Source organism: Ictidomys tridecemlineatus, unplaced genomic scaffold, assembly GCF_052094955.1.
Source record: "Ictidomys tridecemlineatus isolate mIctTri1 unplaced genomic scaffold, mIctTri1.hap1 Scaffold_521, whole genome shotgun sequence".
Lineage (NCBI taxonomy): Eukaryota > Metazoa > Chordata > Mammalia > Rodentia > Sciuridae > Ictidomys > Ictidomys tridecemlineatus.
This window is the reverse complement of record NW_027523424.1, coordinates 55,292-61,165: the sequence shown is the minus strand read 5'-3', so window position 1 is coordinate 61,165 and position 5,874 is coordinate 55,292. Positions and strand designations below refer to the sequence as shown.

Sequence of the window (5,874 nt, the reverse complement as noted above, 5' to 3'; positions counted from 1 at the left end):
TTTTAAAGGATTTAAGGTATATAATATTTTGTTTAAACAATAACTGTTATTTTAAAAGTACCACATTACATTCCATATTTCAAATTTTTCTTTAAAAGCTAAACTTGGTTAATATAAAAAAATCAGTGTAATTATGATAATTATTAATAACATATTAATTGTATCTTTATTTCCCAAATATACACGTCATTAAAGTACAAGATTTAAAAGAACATTTTACTGAGCTGATGTTCTTCAAACAAAAGTTTCTACAACAATAGCTCTTAAACTATATAATAATAACAAATTAATTGGAAATTAATGGTGTTATTTAATATTTTATATTTAAATAAATACGTTATAAAATTTTACGTTACTCTCTACACTGAGAAGTAAACTATATTTCGAAAAGACAATTAAGACACACTGGCTTATTTAAAAGTTAACAATATGAAGTATATAAATTTTTTTGTGTGTGTGGTGTTAGGGATTGAACCGGGGGCCTTGTGCAAGGGAAGCACTTTACCAACAGGTCATGCCCTGCTTTGAAAATATGATTCTTGCCATTTTGTATTTATTTCTTGATAGATTACTTTCACAGTTTTTATTTCACAGCCAGCCCATCTCTCCCATGGGTACCTCGCCCATGCTGGATATGAACGGAGAGCTGTAGGCTAAGTTAGAATACATGATGACGTACTGGAGGCCTCTGGATTTGTACTTCAATCTTCATCTGCTCTATGGAGGAAGAGCAGGGAGTAGACGGGCAGAAGACCGTTAAGGCCAGTTATTTAACTGAATCACATTTTCAGAAGTTTCTTGGGAGCACCTTTAGAAAAGAAACAGGTGTTACTTCGACTCTCTGAAGAAATTCTATCTCAATTCTTCTGGGTGCTCACCTTGGGATATGTATTTCCCTCCATCCATTACCCAAGGATCCAACAGCCTCTATCACCCTCCTCCCTTCTTTCCCACAGGCCAGAATCAGTTCCTGCCCTGCTATAGGCTTTGGTCTCAGGACTGAAGCCCTAATGACTGGATCTGCTCCCTGACTGGAAGTCTGCTCCTCCCCCGATAGGAGGGTCCATAGGACCTGGGGATGCGGAGAGTCCGGCCAAAGAGAGGGGATATGGAACCTAGTTCCCAGACTTTGGGTGGGGTTGCAGATGACATGTTTCTTCCCCCTTCTCCCTCAACCTCTCCTTACCTGGGAGCAGCAGAGCTCTAAAAGTGACTGGCCCTGCCTACTCCCTCCACTCTGGTTAAGTCAGCTGGAGCATCAGGCTCCAGCAGCTGCTCAGCCCCACCAGTCTCTGCAGAGGCTCTGCTCAAGGCAGGGGCTGCTGAGCTGGCTCAGGATCTGGAGTCTGCAGGAGGCTGGGTTCCAGGGCCACAGCCCAATCCTGGTGTTGTAGGAGTCCCCAGAGAACTGGCATCCTCTGCCTTCATCCTGAACAGACTCCACTCTGTTTTCAACTCAGCTTCTGGAAATGAGCCTCCTGTGGGAATGCAGCCCTGAACTCCAGCCTTCCAGTTGGGCTGGGAAAGGCCTTCCCTGTGCCTTACCCTGGCATTAGCCATAGGACCCTCTCTCCCCCTCTCTTTTATATATGAACATAATACCTTTATTTTAAGTTTAAACTCAGTGCCTAACACATGCTAAGCAAGCACTCTACCACTGAGCCAGGACCGAGGTCCCAGGACCCTCTTCTTTGACTGTGGGTATGAAGTCCCTTTCTCTGTACACACTGAATGGAGATACCATGCTGCCATCTTTCAGGATTGGGTATTTCCTTCCTGTGTTCCTGTTATCTCCACACCATGCCCCACTGTGTCCCTCTTATAGAAATCTGGTCTGAATCAGACCTGCATAAGCTAAAACCCTTTAGAATCCACAGGCGGCCTTGGTATGGCCACTCCTCTTTCCCTTGGGCCCTGACAGGGAGGATTTCTCAGAACTCAGGGCTGAGCATGGTCAAGCTATTGCTTCCAGTGACTGGAGGCCTGATTCTTCTGTCTCACCTCAGAATGGGAAGGACCAGTCAAGGTACAGACTAGGATCTTGGGAATTTACTTGCCTGTCCTCATTGCTCCCCCATCTCCCCCATCCCTCTCTTCAATCTGCCTACAATACCTGTCAGAAAAAAATTATGATGCATCCTATGATGAGGATTCTAGTGATTAAAGGTACTGAATTCCAGTGATTAAAGGTACTGGCTGAGGACTTCTCAGTGACTGTGTCTGGGGTGGTGGTTGAAGGTCCTGAAATGAAAACACAAGAGTGTTAGCCCTTCTTCAGACCAAAATATGAGGACATATCTGCTTAGATCCTGCTGCCCCAAGTCATTCAGGAAGGCAGATCTCTGCTATGTGGCAGCTGCTGTGACAGGTCCTGAGAAGTGAGGGAGACAGGAAACAGGCCATGTCTTTAAGGGGCTCATATAAGCTAATGGGAGAAGCCTGGATGACCATACAACTCATCCTTCCTGGTGGCAGAACATGAGGAGACCCATGAGGATGGTGGTGGAGAAGCTGACATGTGAAGTGATTTAGAGGAATTTCCAAAAAGAGACGAGCACATGTCAGACCCAAAGAATGTGCACTAAAAAAGAGGCATTAGGAGGTGAGAAGGGAAAAAGATAGGAAGACTATAACTATGAATGTTAACCTAGGTCTGACTCATGCTTGATGGATTGTACACACACACACACACACACACACACACACACATAGCAGCATCTCATGTGAATCCCACTTCTTCCCCCTCCTGCCAGTTACCTGTTGGCTCCAACTCCGCCTCCCATTCCTTCAAGTTCTGAATCCAGGTTCTACAGTAACCTATCGAGGACCTGTGCAACAACTCGGTCACCTCCTTGTCATTTTCCCACATTTTTTTCATCCAGTTGGACCCAGGATGTATCTCTCTCCACTTTCTGTTGTCTGAGTCAAAAAGGAGCCACATCTGTTCATTGAAGCCAAACTTCCAGGAGCTGTTGGATTTATGCTGACAACACATCCTGCCCTCCAGGGTGTTCACACCTGCCCCCATCAGAGAGAAATCATCCTCCTTTCTTAACAAATCCTTTGTCCAACTCAGTACCACCTTCCCTGTTTTCCTTCTAATCTGGCTGTGTTCTGTCCTCCAAAACAGCTATGTCTGGGCTTTTAGAGGGACCAACATCTAACTCTTTTTTTATATGCACACAATCAATTTCCTTCAACCAATATCAGTCTCTCATGTCCCTGGACTATCCTTACATACCTCTGGCCATGTCATTTTCTGCTTTAATGTCAGCTAGTTTCTGTTTTAGTGTATTCCCAATATCTCTCAGTGAGGTTTTCTGCTCTTCCCAGGTGACTGTGGCACTCACTTTCCCTCCCAGGGCACTCAAGGAGTTAACCTTGTCCATGCCACAGTCATAGGAGAAAAAATTCTTCTGGTCCACCTGGGCGTGGACTGTACACCATTGCTGTCCAGGTGCTGCCTTAGAAGTCATAGCAAAGGGAGTGAGTGCCTGTGAGGGAAAAAGGCGGGTTGGGCTGGTGAGAAAGGACCCTTTAGGCATCTCCTCTCCATCCCTCTGAAGGGCTGAGCTGGCAGAGCAATAATGGCCCTTCCCAAGCTCTCTGCTTCACCTGTTTAAGGTGAGCATGTTCCCCTCCTTTGAAGTGGAGGGGACAGCAACCTCATGTCCCAGGACATAGCCCACTTCCCCTCTGCCCTTTGAACAATGCCTACACACAGCAGCACATCACCTTGCAATGGTGGTGCCAGGCCTGCTGTGAGGGAAGGGCCTGCCTGGCAGAGGACGATCAGACACAGGAGAAGGGACTGTGCATGCTGAGTCATGGTGGGTGCAGTGAGGATGGGATCACAGCTCCATGAGAAAGAGTTCATAATTATGGTTCATAGCTTTTAGCTTGACTCTTAGGAGATGGCACTACTGTCCCAGGAGATTGCCTTTTTTTAGGTTGGAAAGTGATATTGTAATCTGAATAAAATGAAAAATCCATAGTTTGAAGAAAGGTAGTAAAGGAAGGAATCAGAAGCATGTGCTTTGTGGCTCAGAAAATTGTATATGCCAGGTTAGATATACTAGAAAAGCCAGAAAAATGACCAGTCCACTGTGATTTTTAAGAAAGCCTGGGAGACTCTTGTTTATCAAGTGTATTAAAAATATCTAGTATCCAAACCTGAACCAAAATTAGTGGAAAGGAAGAAATAAATAATAAGTTCAGAGCAGAGCACAAATAATGAATCAGAGACTAAAAAGGAGCACGAGAGAGTAATGAAATAAGGAGCTGGTTCTTCAAAGAACTAAACACAGGTGAAAAGTCAGTAGCTAGACAACTAGGCAAAGTAGAGAGAAGACTCAAATTCAGACAAGAAAAGGGAAAGGTTGCAACTGACACCACAAAAGTACAAAGGATCATTTGAGATTATTAGGAACAAAGATACCCATGTTTGTTATTATTTGCAAAAATTTGGTAACCTAGAATAAATGGAAAAATTCCTGAACACTTACACATATATATCTTACCCAGCCAGATTGAATCATGAATAAATAAAAAAGCTGAGCAGACCTATAATAAGTAACAAGATTGAATCAGTAGTAATAGCCTTCCAGAAAAGAAAATTCCAATACAAGAGAGCTTTACTGCTAAAAGTTCTACCAAATATTTGAAGAACAGTTTCTAGTTCTCCTTAAGTAATTCCCAAAAATAGAAGAGAAAGAAATTCTTCCAAATACATTTGATAAAGCCAGCAATTCCATGATACCAAAACCTGACAACACACACAAAAACTAATCCACAGCTATTTTTTAAAAATATTTTTTAATTATTGATAAAACTTTATTTTATTTATTTATTTATATGTGGTACTGAGAATCGAACCCAGTGCCTCACACACGTCAGGCAAGTGTGCTACTGCTGAGCCCCAGCCCCAGCCCCCACAGCTAATATTTTTGATGAATAAAGATACAAAAATCCTGAACAAAATACTAGCAAACTAAATTCAATTGCCCACTAGAAAGATTATTCAACATGACCAAGTGGAATGCATCTCAAGGATGCAATAATGGTTCAACACTATCTAATCAATAAATGTAATATCCCACATTAACAGAATGAAGGACAAAACCGATATAATAGATGTAGAAAATGCATTTGATAAAATCAACATCTCTTCATGATGAAAATGCTGAACAACTAGGTATAGAAGGAATACATCTCAACATGATAAAAGGTGTGTCAAATAAGCCATCAGCAAGCATCATATCAAATGGATAAACACTGAAAGTTTTTTTCTCTCAGATCTGAAACAGAAGAATGATGCCCATTTTACAACTTTTAATCAATGGAATTCTGGGAGTGCTTGCTAGAGCAATCAGGCAAGAGAAAAAATGAAGGGCATCCAAACTGGGAAAAAAGGAATAAAATTCTCACTGTTTGCAGATGAGCTGATGTTACATTTAGAAAACTCCAAGGACTTCACCCAAAACTAGAAGTGGTAATAGATGAATTCAGCAAAATTGCAAGATACAAAAAAATAAAATTATTAGAGTTGTTATATACAAATAGCAAATCATCTGAAATAGAAATCAAGGAAACAATACTACTTACAATAACTGCAAAAAATATAAAACCTTGGAACAAATTAAAATAAAGAGGTAAAAGATCTCTAAAATGAAAACTATAAAGTAATGAGGAAAGAAATTGAAAACAACAACACACACACACACACACACACACACACACAAATAAAAAGATAACCAATATTGTTCAAATGTCTATTCTACCCAACAAGATCAGCAGATTCAATGTAATCACTACCAAAACACCAAGAGCATTCTTCACAGAACTAGAAAAGACAATCTTAAAATTTCTATGGAA

General features: G+C 41.5%; 1 long non-coding RNA gene across 2 annotated transcripts; it reads right to left on the bottom strand.

Moving 5' to 3' along the window:
• Positions 1-455: 455 nt before the first annotated feature.
• On the bottom strand, positions 456-5,285 carry LOC144373909 (uncharacterized). 2 transcript variants are annotated; one of them, XR_013433469.1, is made up of 3 exons: positions 2,758-5,285; positions 2,114-2,241; positions 456-808 (listed from the first exon to the last, which is right to left on the bottom strand). It is a non-coding gene; the product is annotated as an uncharacterized LOC144373909 (long non-coding RNA). The 2 variants fall into 2 exon arrangements; XR_013433468.1 differs by lacking the exon at positions 2,758-5,285 and having other exon boundaries at positions 2,114-2,635.
• Between the last annotated feature and the right edge of the window lie 589 nt (positions 5,286-5,874).